We start from the raw sequence: 17,352 nt of genomic DNA on the forward strand, positions 1-17,352 counted from the left end.
ATTGTCCTATTTTGTAGTTAGCAAGGCCCAGCTTTACTGCTATACCTGTCCTGTATCTGCTCTCTGTAATCTAGTCACACCTGTTCTATTCATTGTTTAGCTAGATTCTTCTATTGTTTAGTTAGTACTGTAGTGTACTCCAGTCTGTGTATAGGGACCGTCCGTCACCGTGTTACCTAGGGTCTTTGTGTGCGCAGTGCACGTCTGCGCTGTCCGCACCCTCTCGTTAGTGCTACACCCGTCCTATTGTTTATATTACTTGTATTGTGTATTCGCTGAATTGTACTGTACTGTAGTCTGTGTATAGGGACACCGTCAGTCAGCGTCAGCTAGGGTCTTTGTGTGCACTGCGCACTCTCTCGTTAGCGCTACACCAATCTCTGCTGTAGAGTACACCTGTCCGTCACCTCACACCCACCACCACCACCAGTCCCACCCCATTAAAGTACCCCACTTGTCCCACCCGCCTATACATAACTTTTTTTTTTCATTTGTATAATATTAAAAATATACGATGTCTGGCACTGGCAGCCGCGGTTTGGGCAGGGGCAGCAAGGGCAGCAAAGGCATCGGCAAGAGAGGAGGTCGTGGGCGTGGCAGCCGCGCCACCACCACCACCATGCACAGTTCTGCGTCTGCACCAGTGGCTATTCCGCCATTAGCCACTGGCCGTGGACGCCTTGGCCGCCCAACAGCTGGGAGTCACACTGCAGAGACACAGCAGCAGCAGCAGCGTGTGGCGCAGATGTTCCTCCCACCGCCAGGTCGTAGCCGTCCTATTGAGGAGAAGGACACAGACTCTGTGGTGAAACTGATGGTGGATGAGCAGGCCACCATTAGCTCTGGAACCGAGTCCTCCACCTCCGCCACCACTCCTGTTCGCAAGAGCAGCAGCAGCCGCCCAGCACTGCCTGGGGAGGAGGAGGAAAAGTGCAGTTCTCCAGCCCCAGAGGGCAACACCAGCACCCTGTCACTTAGCACCTTCTTATCCCCAAGCACAGCGGAGCTATGGAGTGCTGTTGCGGCAGAATTGGCAATGGAGGAGGAAGAAATGCTGATGGGCACTTTGGGGAATGATGCTTTGGACAGTCAGACAGTGGTGACTGTCCCTCAGCCCATGCATGCAGAAGGGGAGTTTGTGGGGTCATCCCAGCAGGACATGTTTGCGGAGGGGGAGGATGATGATGACAGGGTGAAGGACAGAGACTGGGTGGCAGATCCTGGGGATGTCATCAGCTCTGAGGAGGAGGAGGAGGATGCGTCTGCGGGCCTTGCTAGAAGGATCAACATCACAGGCATAGGCAGGATCAGAAGTGGGCGTGGTATGCAGGCCACACAGGGTGCTGATCCGGAGGCGGAGAGTTCTGCCAGGGCCACCAGCCGCACCAAGAACCCCCCCAACCACCACAGGGAGACCAGCGGCAGCAGCACCTTCCAGCCGAAGGGGCAACTTCACCTCCCCAATTTGGAGTTTTTTCACCCTGCCATATGTGGAGTGCAAGTATGCCACCTGCAACCAGTGCCGCCAGCAGCTCAGCAGAGGGAAGGAGCCCTCTGCGTACGGCACCACCTCTCTGGTGAACCATCTGGCAGGGAAACACTTCCATAAACATGAGGAGTTCATGAAGTTGAAAGAAGCTGGCAGTGGCAGACCCGCCACCACTGCGAAGCCGTCGGCACCCACCCTCCTCCACCTCCTCCAGCAGCACCAGCAGGAGTGCGTCAGAAACGCACTGCTCCTCCTCCCTCTGCAACTCCTGCCGCTGACACTGAGGCCTGTTCTGGCAGCCAGTCCTCAGTGGCCTCCTCTGCTCCCTCCAGTGATTCCCGTGCCAGCAAAAGGCGTCGCCTGACCCTGCTCAGCGACACCTTCCAGGGGGTGGTCAGGGTTCTGCATCCCAGCAGCCGTCGCGTGCGTCAGCTGAACGGCTTGCTGGCATGGGCCATGTGCTCTCAACTCCTGCCTTATTCCCTTGTGCAGGAAGGGAACGACATGCGTGCGCTCCTGATGTGTGCAGCCCCTGATTGGCCAATCCCCAGCCGACATAATTTTGCACGCACGGCCATCCCTGCACTTCACCGCTCTGTGATGGCCAATGTCGGGAGAGGGCTGGATCACGCGTTGGGTCAACGGGTCCACGTCACCATGGACTCGTGGAGCAGCCGGTTTGGGACAGGCCGCTATCTGTCCTTCACCGCGCATTGAGTCAGCTTGGTGGAAGGGGGTGAGGAGGGGTGAGCAGCATCGGGCACTGTCAGAGCAGCAGCAGCAACAACGCAGTGGGTGGTGCCACCATACAGGGTCAGCGGAATTGCAGCTGGTTCCTCTGATCCGCTTCCATCCTCCGGCACACCAGCCCAAACCCCCCGCCTCAGCAGCAGCGTGAAGCCCTGCCACTGCCAAGCGCTGCTGGAATTGGTCAGCCTGGGGAAGACCAAACTGACGGCGAACCATGTCCTGGCCAAACTCTGAGAGCAGGAGAGGAATTGGCTGACCCCCAGAGGCCTCAGAGTCGGAGAGGTGGTGTCCGACAATGGGGCAAACCTGGTTGCTGCAATCAGCAGGGGAGACCTGACCCACATCCCCTGCCTGGCGCACGTCCTGAACCTGGTAGTCCAAAAGTTCCTGCGGACCTAGCAAGGAAGGTTGTGCGTCATTTCCGGCACTCGCCTGCAGCCATAGCGAGCCTGGAAGAGGTTTAGAAGGAGCTGCACCTGCCACAGCACCGGCTCATGATCGATGTTCCAACTCGCTGGAACTCCACCCTGGCGATGTTGGAGCATCTGGTTGAACAGAGGCAGGCTGTCAGCCAGTACGTTGCACGAGCAACAGTTGCCGCCATCACTGCAACTGGGCGTGCCGCCACCAACCTCCCGTCCATCATCTCCACAGAGGACTGGGGGAACATGCAGCAGGTGTGCTCAGTGCTGGCACCCTTCCTGCAGGCCACCAACATGGTAAGCAGGGACCATGGTGTGCGAGTGGGTCCTCATGGTGTGTGTGCTGGACAGGGCCCTGTATGCACTGCTGGAAGAGGGAGCGGCAGCCTTGGACCAGCAGGAGCTGCAGGCAGCTTCACAGGCCACCTCTGAGGAGGAGGGCTTGGAGTTGGTGGAGGTCCCTGACCTTGCTGCTGATGAGGGGGAGCAGCAGAGCGCAGCTGGAGTGGTGCGGGGTGGAGAGAGGGTGAGGTGGAGGAGGCAGAGGATGAGGAGGACAGCCCTGTCGGCTCTGGGGCTGCCGATGATGTGCCAGCAGACGTGGCCAGACTCTTCCCAATGGCAGCGCACATGCTGAGGTGCCTGCGCAAGGACCCAAGGGTCATCCAGATGAAGCAGAGGGAGGACATCTGGATCTGCATGATGCTGAACCCACGTCTGAAGGGGAAGCTCAGCCAGTTCCTGCCTGCAGGAGGAGACAGTGCGCAACAAATGAGGGATTTGCAGCTGTCCCTTGTTGAGCGCTTGGAGGAAGCCTTCCCTCAGCCATCCACCCCCATTGTCCAGCCAGCACAGGGGGAGCAGCAGGTGCCTGCATCCACCAGCAGCAAGCGCACGCGCGCCACAGACCTGCTGTCTCTGACCAACGAGCTCTACATGAGTGTAGAGCTGCCAGGGACTAGAGAGGAGGTGCCTGCAGCAGCATCCTTCTCCGGTCACAGACAGCGCTTGACCCGCATGGTGGCTGACTACATGGGGTCAGTGGGCTTGACAGCGTTGCCCCTGTTGATCCCATGGAATATTGGGTCAAGCACCTGCCGATCTGGAGCGAGCTTGCGCAGAACGCCCTGGAAGTGCTCTCCTGCCCCCCCTTCCAGCGTACTGTCAGAACGTTGCTTCAGTGCAGCCGGTGGAGTCGTCACTGAGAAGTGATCTCGTCTGTCTCACAAGTCTGCGGACAGACTGACGTTTCTCAAAATGAACCGGGCTTGGGTGGAAGGCGAATTCCTGGCCCCTGTTGTCGGCGAGAGGGGGACATGAAGTGGCATACACACATTACACCTGCTGCTGCTGCTGTATTTCTTCCTGCTATCTGTGTTTCCACTGCCAGGGAACACATGAAAAGGTGCTTCTGCCCATGCGCCACCAGCTATTTACGCTCACAAATAGCTGCATTTCTGAAAAAAATATTTAATAATTTTTTGTGTTATTATTTTAGAGGTGTCCGGGTTGAAAACTAGGCTGTCCCAATTTTGTATTGGACACAATGTTGGCTTCACGACCGCTGTCTGGAACCTCAAGGTGTTTATTTATGGCCCTGGTACCACCGCTAGGACCCAGGGCCTATTATGTCTCGCTGCCTGCCCTCCTGCTGCCTGCTGCCAGTCTGCCACACACTCCTCCTCCTCACGCTGCCTGCTACTGTATTTCCTCCTGCTGTCTGTGTCTCCACTGCCAGGGAACACATTACAAGGTGCTGCTGCCCATGCACCACCAGCTATTTACGATCAAAAATAGCTGCATTATTTTGAAAAAAAAACCATTTAATTATTTTAGAGGTGTCCGGGTTGAAAACTGTGCTGTCCCAATTGTGTATTGGACACAATGTGGGCTTCACGACCGCTGTCTGGAACCTCATGCTGTTTATTTACGGCCCTGGTACCACCGCTAGGAACCAGGGCCTATTATGTCAGCAGTCACATCACACTGCCTGACACACACTACTCCTCCTCCTGTAGCTGCATTGAACTTCTGCTGTCTGTGTGCTGCTACCACTGCCAGGGAGAACAGAAGAAGAAGTATTTTCTGCTGCCACCCACTCTCCTACCAGCTATTACCACACTACAATAGCTGCAACTACTTCCTCTTCCTGCTGATGTCTGTGTTTTACCACCGCCAGGGTACACAGAAAAAGGCGCTGTGGCTTGCAATGTGCCACTACCTATTATGCCATCAACACAAATATAACTATGGTATTAAAATAAAATATTTCCACAAATGAAGTAAAAAAAAAATATTACAAAAGAAAGGAAAACCAAGACACATAATATAATGATAGAGAAGAAGAAGAAGAAGAAGAAGAAGATATAGAAGAAGAAGAAGAAGATATAGAAGAAGGAGAAGAAGAAGATATAGAAGAAGAAGAAGATATAGAAGAAGAAGACGAAGAAGATATAGAAGAAGAAGAAGAAGAAAATACAGAAGAAGAAGAAGATATAGAAGAAGAAGAAGAAGATATAGAAGAAGAAGATATAGAAGAAGAAAAAGATAATTGAAGAAGATACAAGAAGTAGAAGATGAAGAAGATTCGAGTAGAAGAAGATATAGAAGAAGAAGAAGAAGAAGATATAGAAGAAGAAGATGAAGACTTCCAACTTACAACCATTTTGGACACACCTTCTCATGCAAACACTTTTCATGAAGTTAATTTACTATTTTTGATACCTTTTTTATAACTACTACATCACCACATAATCACTTGATGTTTTTCTTCATAAAAAAGGTGGTTTCATGCATCATTGACCTCCAATACAAGTTTTAAAAGCTATTTAAGGCCAGCTCGAATATTTTACTCGAATACAGACTTGGATGGTGACGTCGGATATTCGCGGTCGAATCGGATATTCGATTAACTCGAATATCGAACTTCGAGTGAATTCGATTAGTTTACTATCCGAATTCGACCAAACTCGAATAGGATAATGAGGTATCCGATCAACACTGATTCAGTGATTCACATGCAGGCATATGATGCTGGCATGCGTAGCCCTGAACCCTGTGTTGTTAAAGTGCAAAGCACACCTACCTACAGGGAGGTAGCCATTTTTTGAGCAAGTATGGAGGTAGTAGCATTGGCAAACATTGGTCAGAGGGTACAAAAAACAGGACTTCTAGCAGAGCTGGTTGTGAGCAATGAAGTTCTAGGTGAGTAAAAACGCAAATGACTAAGCATTGTAAGCTCAGCTGAAAAGCAGTCTGCAGGTAGCAGCTACATGTGTGGGGCATCCTTACTCAGTACATACTGCGGCCGAGTATGTAAAGGAGGGGATGAGGTAAGAGTTTTCAGTGAGGTAAGAGCTTCCAAAGATGCAGTCCATAGGAGCATATTTTAAAAAGGTAAGTACTTATTACATTGTACATTAGGTAGTGGAAAGGAGTTTAGCTCCACTCTACCAAAAAGAGTAAACAGAGTTCAGGAGAACTATGAAAAAACGAGATTAATTACGGTATATATTGATCAATCTGAGGTGTACAGAGTACAAGCCGCATGACGAAACCCAAATCATTAATAAACCCAAATCATTAATAAGAATTGATTTGTTTCAGAATCAGAATCAGAATCTGCTTTATTCGCCAAGTGCGACCGTACTCGGAATTATTTGTGGTTCACATAGCATATGCAGGTACAAAGACAGGCACATAGGTGCGCAGGCAGACAAAAACAGACATCTACAAATGTTCAAGCTACATAGACATTAACAGAGTTTGACAGATAAGAACGGCCCCATGGGGCCTGCGTAAAGTCATTTAGATCAAAGAGTCCCAAAGCTGTGTGAGGATCACTCAAAAACAGCTGAGAGGTTTCCTGGCCAAGGAAATTACTGTACTGCTCCACTAGCTTAGCAGCAGAACTGCTTGGGGGAAGAAGGAGTTCTTGTGCCTGGTGGTTTTGGATGGGATAGTTCTATAGCGGCGACCCGATGGGAGGAGATCAAAGTAGTGACTGCCAGGGTGGGAGGGGTCGCAAGAGATCCTGGTGGCCCTCTTCTTCATTCTGGCAGAGTGGAGGAGATCAAGAGATGGCAGTGGTGATCCAATGATTCTCTCTGCCACAGTGATGACTCTCTGCAGATTATACCTGTCACTAGCCGTCATACTAGCATACCAGACGATGACTGAGGAACAGAGGATGGACTCATGGGTTGCAGTGTAGAAGCTGGTCAGCAGTTCCCGTGGCATGCCAAATTTTTTAAGTTGTCGCAGGAAGAATAGCCTCTGCTGAGATTTTTTCTGAATTGTGGTGGTGTTCTTTCCCCATTTCAGGTCGTTGGTAAGGGTTGTTCCAAGGAACCGCACCAATGGTACCCTAGTGACTTCGGTATCGCCTATGCGGACTGGTGGGAGGGGAGGGGGGTGCCTCCTGAAGTCAACAGTCAATTCAACAGTCTTTGCTGTGTTGAGTACTAGATTGTTTTCCTTGCACCAGTTGCAGATTCTTTCGACTTCGCTGCGGTACTCGTGCTCTCCGTTGCTACCAATTAGGCCGATGATGGTGGTGTCATCTGCAAATTTGATGACCTTCACAGAGCCAACGGTTGAGGTACAGTTGTTGGTGTACAAGGAGAACAGGAGTGGGGACAGTACACATCCTTGCGGAGCACCAGTGTTTGTAGTTCTCACGCTGGAGGAGCAGTTGCCGAGCTTGACCTGTTGCGTTCTCTCAGACAAGAAGTCTTTGACCCATGCACAGAGAGTGAGGTCAACTCCGAGCCGCACCAGGTTGGCAAGCAGGATGTCTGGGCAGATCATATTGAATGCAGAGCTAACATCCAGGAACAGGATTCTAGCGTAGGAGTCAGGCCTGTCCAGGTGTTCTGTGATGTATGCCAGGCTGACGTTGATGGCATCCTCCACAGACCTGTTTGCCCTATATGCGAATTGGTGCGGGTCAAGGAGGGTGTTGGTGTAGTTCTTGAGGTGGGCAAAGACCAGTCTCTCCAGGATCTTCATAATGTTGGAAGGTAGGGCCACAGGTCTGAAGTTGTTAAGATCCGTGCTGCCTGTTTTTTTGGGGACTGGTATAATTGTCGACCTCTTGAAACAGGAGGGGACTGTACCTTCTGATAGCGACCGCTTGAAAAGGGAGGTGAGCACAGGAGATAACTGAACTGCGCAGGTTCTTAGGCATACCGATGACACACCATCCGGGCCTGAAGCCTTCCTGGGGTTCAGTTTGCGGAGGTGCCGGAGAACTTCTGCTTCTTGGATGCCAACTGGAGCCGAGGCGCAGAGTTCCCCCTGCACCTTAGCCATGGTTGCAGGGGCCTTGAGTTGCTTGGACTGGAGTTCGAATCTGCAGTAGAATTTGTTGAGCTCCTCGGCCAGCTGGAGGCTGGGGGTCACAGGCTGAGGGGGAGGTTTGAAGTTCGTGGCAGCCCTAAGGCCTTTCCATACTTCTCGTGTATTGTTGGACTGGAGGCAGAGTCCCACCCTTTCAGAGAATGCGCAGTTCACATTTTAGGGCGTTCCTTGCTTTTCTAAACTCCTCAGGGGAGCCAAACTTGTGTGCCGCCTCCTTATTCTTCCGGAGCCGGCGCAGTTTGTCATTAAACCAGGGCTTGTTGTTGGGGAAGACCTTGAAGGTTTTGGATGGTATACATGCTTCTTCACAGAAGCTGATGTAGGAGGTAACATTCTCTGCCCATTCATCCAGAGTGGGTGCCTCCAGGATCCTCCAGTCGGTGGAATCAAAACAAGCTTGCAGCTCCATTTTGGCTTCAACAGTCCATTTTTTTACAGTTCTGATGGTGGGATTCACAGACTCCAGAAGTCTCCTGTAAGTGGGGATCAGATGGATTGTGTTGTGGTCGGAACTTCCCAGGGCAGCTCCCTGGATGGCCTTGTAAGCGTTCTTGTGGACCGTGTAGCAGTGGTCCAGGATGTTGCGATTCCTGGTGGGGCAGGTAATGTGTTGTTTGTAGTGAGGCATCTCTTGACGTAGGTTTGCACTGTTGAAGTCCCCCAGGATGATGAAGAGGGCCTCCGGGAGGGCAGTTTCCCACCGCGAGATGCTGTCGGTAAGTGCCTGCAGAGCAGTCTTGGTGCAAGCGTTTGGGAGAATGAAGACCCCAACGAGAATGAGGGAAGAGAACTCTCTCAGGGAATACTGAGGCCTGCAGTTTATGGCAAAGAATGCAACATCTGGGGTGCAGGTCTTGCTGAGAATGCTGGTGTTTGTGCACCAGGCAGTGTTGATGTAGAAGCAGATTCCCCCCCTCCCCCCCCCGCTCTTTTTCCCAGAGAGAGCTAGGTCCTGGTCTGCACGTAGGAGGTCGTAGCCTGGCAGTTGCAAGGGGTTGTCGGGGATGCTGTCGCTCAGCCAGGTCTCAGTAAAGCAGAGAACTGGGGTGTTATTGCCAATCAAGGGTTTGCTGCTGAGTAAAAGGAGCAGCTCCTCCACTTTGCTTGGGAGTGAGCAAACATTTGCTAGCAGGATGGCAGGGACAGGAGAGCGTAGGCTTTTTCTCTTGAGCCGCACCTGGGCACCCACCCTTCTCCCTCTGTGGCGGCGTTTTCTCTGAGCTCACTCGGTGGTCAGATGTCGGATGTGGGCTGTGACTGCGTCCCACAGAGGGGTTCTCGCAGGCGGCTGGGGGCTACCCGGGGGTTCCCATTTGAGGAGGTCCTCCCTCGACAGGGTGGTGATGAGGTGTGTTGCCCGTTCCGCACCAATAGCAAGAGTCCCGCGCAGGGGCGGACTGACCATTAGGGCACTCGGGCACGGACCGAGGGCCCGTGGTCAGGGGGGGCCCGCCACCCGCAAGAGAACCCTGAGCAGGAGGGGAGACAGCCAGTGAAGGAGGGCGATGGGCATAGCAGCGGAGAAGGGGGGAAGTTCCCCCCCCCCTTCTCTCACCTTGGGGCCCCCCTTCCTGGCTCTCCCCTCCATAATCTGCAAAGTGCAAACAGCTGGAAGCGGCTGACAGCGGGCGGAGATTTACCGCTGTTCAGCCATTGGATGGATCACTGATCTGTGTGCAGCTAGTGTGGGCTTGAGAAGCCCAGACTAGCTGCACACAGATCAGCGATGCCTCCGGTGGCTGAACAGCGGTAAGTCTCCGCCCGCTGTCAGCCGCTTCCAGTTGTTTGCACTTTGCAGATTACGGAGGGGGGAGAGCCAGGAAGGGGGGGCCCAAGGTGAGAGAAGGAGGGGGGGGGAAACTTCCCCCCTTCTCCGCTGCTATGCAAATCGCCCTCCTTCACTGGCTGTCTCCCCTCCTGGAGACACCTACAAGCCTGGCTGTTTATACTGGGGGCACTTACAGACCTGGCTATACTGGGGAGACCTATACACCTGGCTGCATATACTGGGGGCACCTATACACCTGGCTGCATATACTGGGGAGACCTATACACCTGGCTGCATATACTGGGGGCACCTATACACCTGGCTGCATATACTGGGGAGACCTATACACCTGGCTGCATATACTGGGGGCACCTATACACCTGGCTGCATATACTGGGGGCACCTATACACCTGGCTGCATATACTGGGGAGACCTATACACCTGGCTGCATATACTGGGGGCACCTATACACCTGGCTGCATATACTGGGGGCACCCATACACCTGGCTGCATATACTGGGGAGACCTATACACCTGGCTACATATACTGGGGGCACCTATACACCTGGCTGCATATACTGGGGACACCTATACACCTGGCTGCATATACTGGGGGCACCTATACACCTGGCTGCATATACTGGGGAGACCTATACACCTGGCTGCATATACTGGGGAGACCTATACACCTGGCTGCATATACTGGGGGCACCTATACACCTGGCTGCATATACTGGGGGCACTTATACACCTGACTACATATACTGGGGGCTCTTATAGACCTAGCTACATATACTGGGGGCACCTATAGACCTGGCTGTATATACTGGGGGCACCTATAGACCTGACTGTATATACTGGGGGCACCTATAGACCTGGCTATACTGGGGGCACCTATAGACCTGGCTATACTGGGGACACCTATAGACCTGGCTATACTGGGGACACCTATAGACCTGGCTATACTGGGGACACCTATACACCTGGCTACATATACTGGGGACACCTAAAGACCTGGCTATCTATACAGGAGACACCTATAGACCTGGCTATCTGTACTGGGGACACCTATAGGCCTGGCTACCTACTGTATTCTGGAGACACCTGTAGACCTGGCTACCTATACTTGGGAAGCCTATAGACCTGGCTATCTTAACTGGGGACATCTATAGTCCTGGCTATCTTAAATGGGGACATCTATAGACCTGGTTATCTATTCTGGGGACACCTGTAGATTAGGCTATTTATACTGGGGACACCTATAGATCTGGATACCTGCACTGGGAAAACCTATAGACCTGGATACTTCCACTGGGGATACCTTTTGACCTGGTTACCTATACTGGGGGCACCTATTTTGGGGGAACTGCTGCCAGATTAACTATTTTTGGAGAACTGCTGCTGCCAGATTAAGTGTATTTTGAGAAACAGCTGCCAGATTATGTGTATTTTTGGGGAACCGCTGCCAGATTGTGTATAATGGGGGGACTGCTGCTTCCAGATTCTGTGTATTTTGGGGGAACGACTGCCATATTATCTGTATTTTGGAGGAACCTCTGCCAAATTGCATGGATTTTTGGTGAAATGCTGTCAGATTACATGTATTTTGCGGGGAAACACTATGGCAGAGTTCAAACTTCCCCGGCAGACCTTTTACACCACTGCTAAGGTCATGTATATTTTGCCCCACCCATGACCACGCCCACATTCTGTTGCGTGACCACACCCATTTTTTGGCGTTTTGTCAGTGTACAATATAACATATTTACTGTTGTCAATAAATTATTATACCTTAGTCTGTAAAAATATAACGTGAAAGGTGGGTAACACTGGTATGGGGGCCCCATATTCTCCTATTGCCCGGGGGCCCCATGAGTTGTCAGTCCGCCCCTGGTCCCGCGTTAGAAGGAGGAGGGACGTTAGACGTTGACCGGGTTGAGGTGGTACAGGGGTCACACTGGCAGGGGTCAGAGCACATCTTCCGAGACTGAAGCAGGGGTGGTCTGCAGTGACCTTGATGGCAAGGCAGGTATGGTAGCAGGCGGGCAGATAGTAGGCAACTGCCGGCTACTGATCAGGTTGGAGCAGCAAACAGGGCACAGTACAGTGAGCGGCCCAGCTGGTATGCAGCATAGGCAGCGGTGGGACCCAGTTTTAGGTCTCACAGTGTATGGACGTGGGGTACAGAGCAGAGTCCTAGGGTCCCACAGAACCCGGTATGGTGGATGGCAAGGCTAGTTCAGGCCAGACTAGAGTGACCAGGGCACAGTGCAGAACAGTGAGTGAAGCTATGGAACACAGCAGCAAGCAGCGCAGAGACAATAGACCCCACGTGTGTGGTCAGTAGCAGGCAGAGTCCTAGGGTCCCGCAGAACCCGGTATGGTGGATGGCAGGCCAGACTAGAGTGACCAGGTCACAGTGCAGTACAGTGAGTGGCGCTATGGAACACAGCAGCAAGCAGAGCAGTAGCAGGCAGAGTACACTGTGTCAACAGAGACAGGATCTCACCATGTGGGCTCAGCAGATGCTTGAGGAAGCTGGTCTTCTCGATCGCAGGTTCTGAGGGCTGCTGTAGCTGCTGGAGGTGAGCCTGGAGGAGAGGTGTCCAATTTGTCAGGCCCCCCTGGGCCGCATCAGGAGGAGAAGCAGAAGCAGTCCCGATGTGTGCGGACCACGTGGAGCGATGGCTGATGTCAGAGGCCCCTTTAAGCCTAGGCTAATCGGCGGCGAGTGAGCCGGAAGTGTTTTCCGGTAGCCAGAGGAGCTGTCCGCCCCCACCGAGAACTGGGCTGGCTGCAGACGGGTCCCCAAGAGCGGTTTCAGGAGTTTGGCGATACGGAATCGAGAAAGCTGAGGTGCTGGCAGCAGAGACAGAGACAGACATGTCAGTCAGATAAGCAAAAGTTTCCAGAGGCCAATCCTGGTTTGGAGAAAAGCAAGATTTCCAAGATCGGAAAGAGACTAAAAAAACTGACTGAGCAAGGCATAATGCAAATTGCTAATGTTTTTCTTTCCCAAGGAGGTGCTCTCATAATGAAGAGTACCGTGCTGATTGTGATCGTAGGCTGCCATTTCACTCTAGGAGACCGAGTAGAGGACATTCTTATGAACAATAAGGGGTTAAGGAGACCACAAGGTCCAAGCATGTTAATGTTTGGAGAAAAAGGTACTGATCCTTTTGCACTTCCCTCTGATTGGCCCGACTGGACCGAACAGGGAAGGAGGAAAAGATCACTTGTGCCAGGTGGAAACAAATTTCATCGCAAAATGTTGGTGAAAGGTATGAAGGGTCAAGTGTGCTGGAAGTGTGATGTGAACGGCAGCTTAAATCTGCTCTGGAATGTCACACTCCCGGAACCAACGCACCGATCCAAAGTTTTATTAAAAGGTACATTGCAGTACAATGGGTACATGCAAAAGTTGGAGTGTGTTGTTCAGGATTACCTTGTCTTGGTTCTCTGGAGTGAGATGGTTCTAGATTGGAGAGGAACGAGCAGTAAGCGCCACTTCTCCTTCGAGGAGAGAAGCAGTGAACAATATCACACTCTGGAGCAACCGACAGAGCGTCTCTGAGACAACTATACACACGTAAAGGCTGGAAAGCAGAAGGGATTTGGTTCTCGGAACGAGAAGTAAAAATCAAGATCCAGCCACATGTTCAGGTGACAAAGAGGATGTGGAGAGTGATTCCAGGAAAGGGAGAGCCAACACAGGTAACACCATCCTCACTACACGGGTCACAGTATGAGTCAATATTGCACAGTCCATATTTAGCCACTTATTCTCATGCTAGATGGGTAAGTGAGGAGGTACTCTTAACTGAAAGATTGCAGAGAGTACATTCTTCCCGACCTAAGGTACGCATTTTGCCTCAGGACATAAGGGGGGAAAAGGTCCAATCTGGACAGTTGGGAACATCTTTTGTCATTGAGATGCTAATCAATTTCCCAAAGGAAAGAGTACCAACAGGATTCTTCTGGAGAGGGCCACAAGGGTTAGCATGGGACGTGAGTTTAATGGATCAGGGGACTTTTTGGAGTAGAGAGGTAGAATCCTGGGATACATCAGGTAGCACCCAGGGGACTCTCTATGATGGAAGGGTGATGGGACTAAAACGAGGGAGTTTAAAAATAGCGCCCTTAGTCCGGGAGGATGAAGGACCATGGACACACGGTTTTTGCATCCCACAGTCCCTAGAATTTAAAGGTCCAAATAGATCTTGCATAATGAAAAGGGGAACCGTAACAGTAAAAGTAGGGGTTCCCATGACTCCTAAAGCTCAGGTAGTCACACTGCCAGTGACTACCCAGGAACCATACCTACCGTCATGTGATACACATCAAGTTGTAAAAAGTGGCCCTTTTCAGTTAAATCAACTGAGGGCAACTCCAGTTATCATGGAGGCCCAGCTTCAATTGATCACTTGGCAGGTTAACTTAGAAGAGTGGGTAATATCTAATATCTACCCTAACTGCAGCATGCCACCCTGGTACAGGCTTTTATGTCATGGGCACATTCCACAGGGAATAGTGTAGCCAGAAGAAGGTCCCGGGATTTAGCAGATACAATCTTGGGAGGCATGGGCGCTGGAATGGGGGTAGCAAACAGTGTAGACATAGAAGGTAGGTCCGAGGCCATTCAACAATTAGGCACATTGGGACAACAGAATGTGGGTACCCAACATCATCTGAACTTGGTTTTGGAACAGTTAACGCACAACACATATAAAGTTCAGGGGTACACTCAAAGGCACATTCAAATAATTCTTCAGAAGATGATTGCACATGCTAGGGGTAATGCATGGGAAATCGCATGCTTGTCTATGCAGACCGAGTTAACAGCGGATTTTTAGATAATGGCTCAAGCCTTATTAAAAAGGTAAAACTCCTTTAGTGAGACTTGACAAGGAGCGATTTATCGATTTTCCTGGGGAAGGATCTTTTGCATGGAGGCACCGAGATGTCTGGGTAAACAGGTGGAAAGAGTGCGACAATTCTTTATGCACCGCTACTTCCTTAGTTCCTACCGCTGGAAAAACACAGGTAGTTTTTCCAGTAGTATCACTGGGGACACCTGTTTCTTCCACACATGTCTTACACCATGACCTGAGAGGTCAACATTTTTTGGTGCTAGACAGGGAGGTGAAACAAGTAGATTTGTCGTTATGCTGGCAATTCTCAGAGAAGTACCTGTGTTTGCCAGGGCAAGTCAGATTTAGAAATTTAGAAAGGCATACAACCTGTTTTGCGATCCCACCTCTCAAGCAACTCTACCAAGTGCAATCCAGTACTTCAGTGCCATGCACTTTCAGTGTACAGTTCCTTTCCTGATTGTAGCGCTGGTTGCGGCAGTATAAACAATGGATGACCACCTTGTAAGCGATGTACACGCAGAGGCTCTCTCCAGCCTAGATGCAAACTCTCCTCACAGAGCAGGCTTCCTCATCACAGCCCCCTGCTAGCCATCCATGTACTGCCGCGTGGGAGTCGCTTGTAGGGATCCAGAACGCATGCCTGCAGCGGCTGTTAATGCATTTCGGCCCCCGCCATCTTGGGCCTTCATCGGAACATGCTGCATGCTAACGTCTGTGCTGCATTTCCTTATATCCAAATCTTTTCCCCTTGTCATGTGGTATTCCCTCTGCAGTCTCCTCAGTGACATCATGTGGCCGTTTTTTGTATAACACCACCTTTTTACCAGGATTTTTTTAAACGATAGTTTCATTGAAAAATCTTTTTCCATTATACATAGCTTCTAGTGCCATCTTGTAGACGTATTTTACATTACACTCCATTTAATTTCTCACACAGTTATTCTAATTACTACCTTTCAAAGGGCCATATCTCCACCACAAAGCATGCAAAAACGAGAGGAAGAACACCCACTTTGCAGTAATGTAATATATATATATTTATTTTTAGGTGTCTGGGATGCAAACTGTGCTGTCTGAGTTGTGGGGAGAACTCAACTGCGGCTGTACCGCCATGTCCTGGAACCTCACGGTTGTTTATTTTTGTTTGTGCCGTGGTACCACCGCTAGGTGCCATGGCCTATGCCGTCTGCTGCCACACATCACTACTCCTCCTCCTGCTGCTGCATTTAACCTCCTGCTGTCTGTGCTCACACCACCAGGGTCCACAGAATTGTGTGCTGCTGCTATGCACCACTAGCTATTACGCCACTATAATAGCTAATATTGTGTTGTTGTACACGAAAAAAAGACAACATATTTTTCTCATGCAATTATTATATTATGCGTGAATAGGGTTGTATCGTGGGTGTGATTAGGGGTGTGGCAGGGGCATGGCTTAAGTGTTCCTCTTTTTGATCTCAAAAAATTGGGAGGTAGGCAAAAGTATGCAAGGATGCACTCTTCACAAAGTCTTTCTCCAAAACAGACTTTATTCAAAATCTTCACACGCAAAGCAGTAAAAACATGGCAGGGCCAGGAGAGATCCACAGCAATTAGACAATCATCAGAAATAGTCACTGTCAATCAAAAAGATTACTCTCCCAGATCCAAAAGGCTATAAAAGTGGACAAATGGGTAAACACCAAAGTCACAGCATTATATGTCCCAAACAGATTTGTTTTAGGATTAACGTCCATGTGCAGGTTTCTTGGCTGGAGGATGGGCATTAGGCCCGAAACAGTGATGCTGTGAATGTGTTGTCTACCTGCTTTTCCATTATTGTACCTATTGGATCTGGGAGAGTAAGCTTTTTGATGGACATTGACCATGATTATCCAATTGCTGTGGATCTCTCCTGGTCCTCTGATGTTTTTAGTGCTTTGTATGTGAAGATTTTAAATAAAGAAAGTCTGTTTTGGAGAAAGTCTTTGTGGAGACTGCTGGTCCTTGCATACTTTTGGATCTTTGTCCTGCCTGGTTTTCTGGCGGACTGACCTTGCACCTCTGGTAAGCTGCGGGGGAGCGCGACCTGGAGAACACACTACATCTTAGCCTCTGATTGGCTAGTCTTGATTATAAGCTAAAGCAGATTATAAGCTAAAGCAAGATGTGATCACAGTAAATCAGAGCTTTGCAAATCTATCAGAGAGGCGGCCTCCAATTATTATACACAACACTCTGAGGTACTAAAAATAGTTAACTTATCAGACAAACCCTTGAGTGAGGATGAAGCCTCTGTCCTTCAGAAAGGTCTTTATTTTGCCCCAACTAATCATTTTGATTATTTTGAAGTGTTCAAGGATGTATATCTCTTTTGCAGGTGTCTGGCCCTGAAAAAGATGTTTGACAAACCTACTCATGTTGCTGAACAACTTGAGAATGATTTCCCGGACATACAGGACAGACAGGCTATACAAGATCTGGTGGAACTATTGGAAGAAAATCAAAAAAACAGGCAGGTGTGACCCCCTTTAATCCGGCCCCTAAATTTATATCAGCCCTTAGTGTGTGCCCCGAGGTAAGATTTTTTTTATTATTATTATTTAGTGAGTAGAGATTTAGAATCCCTGGATCACCAAAACATCAGGGGAATACAAAATCTAATCTTACGGGAAAGAATGGCTTTCATGCACTGTGGGTGTCTGTGA

The 17,352-nt window shown here is 50.3% G+C and overlaps 1 protein-coding gene across 4 annotated transcripts in view; it reads right to left on the reverse strand.

Moving 5' to 3' along the window:
- The window catches only part of LOC137564233 (WAG22 antigen-like), a 115,434-nt gene extending 100,061 nt beyond the window's left edge, over positions 1-15,373 (reverse strand). For 2 of the 4 annotated variants that reach the window (XM_068277838.1, XM_068277833.1), the window contains exon 1: positions 15,049-15,373. The gene's annotated coding sequence lies outside the window, so the exon portion shown is untranslated. Of the gene's footprint in view, positions 1-12,300; positions 12,321-15,048 lie in introns of those variants that run through there. The other 2 variants (XM_068277835.1, XM_068277836.1) reach the window with 2 other exon arrangements.
- Between the last annotated feature and the right edge of the window lie 1,979 nt (positions 15,374-17,352).

This window comes from Hyperolius riggenbachi, chromosome 3 (genome assembly GCF_040937935.1).
Source record: "Hyperolius riggenbachi isolate aHypRig1 chromosome 3, aHypRig1.pri, whole genome shotgun sequence".
Taxonomy (NCBI): Eukaryota; Metazoa; Chordata; class Amphibia; order Anura; family Hyperoliidae; genus Hyperolius; species Hyperolius riggenbachi.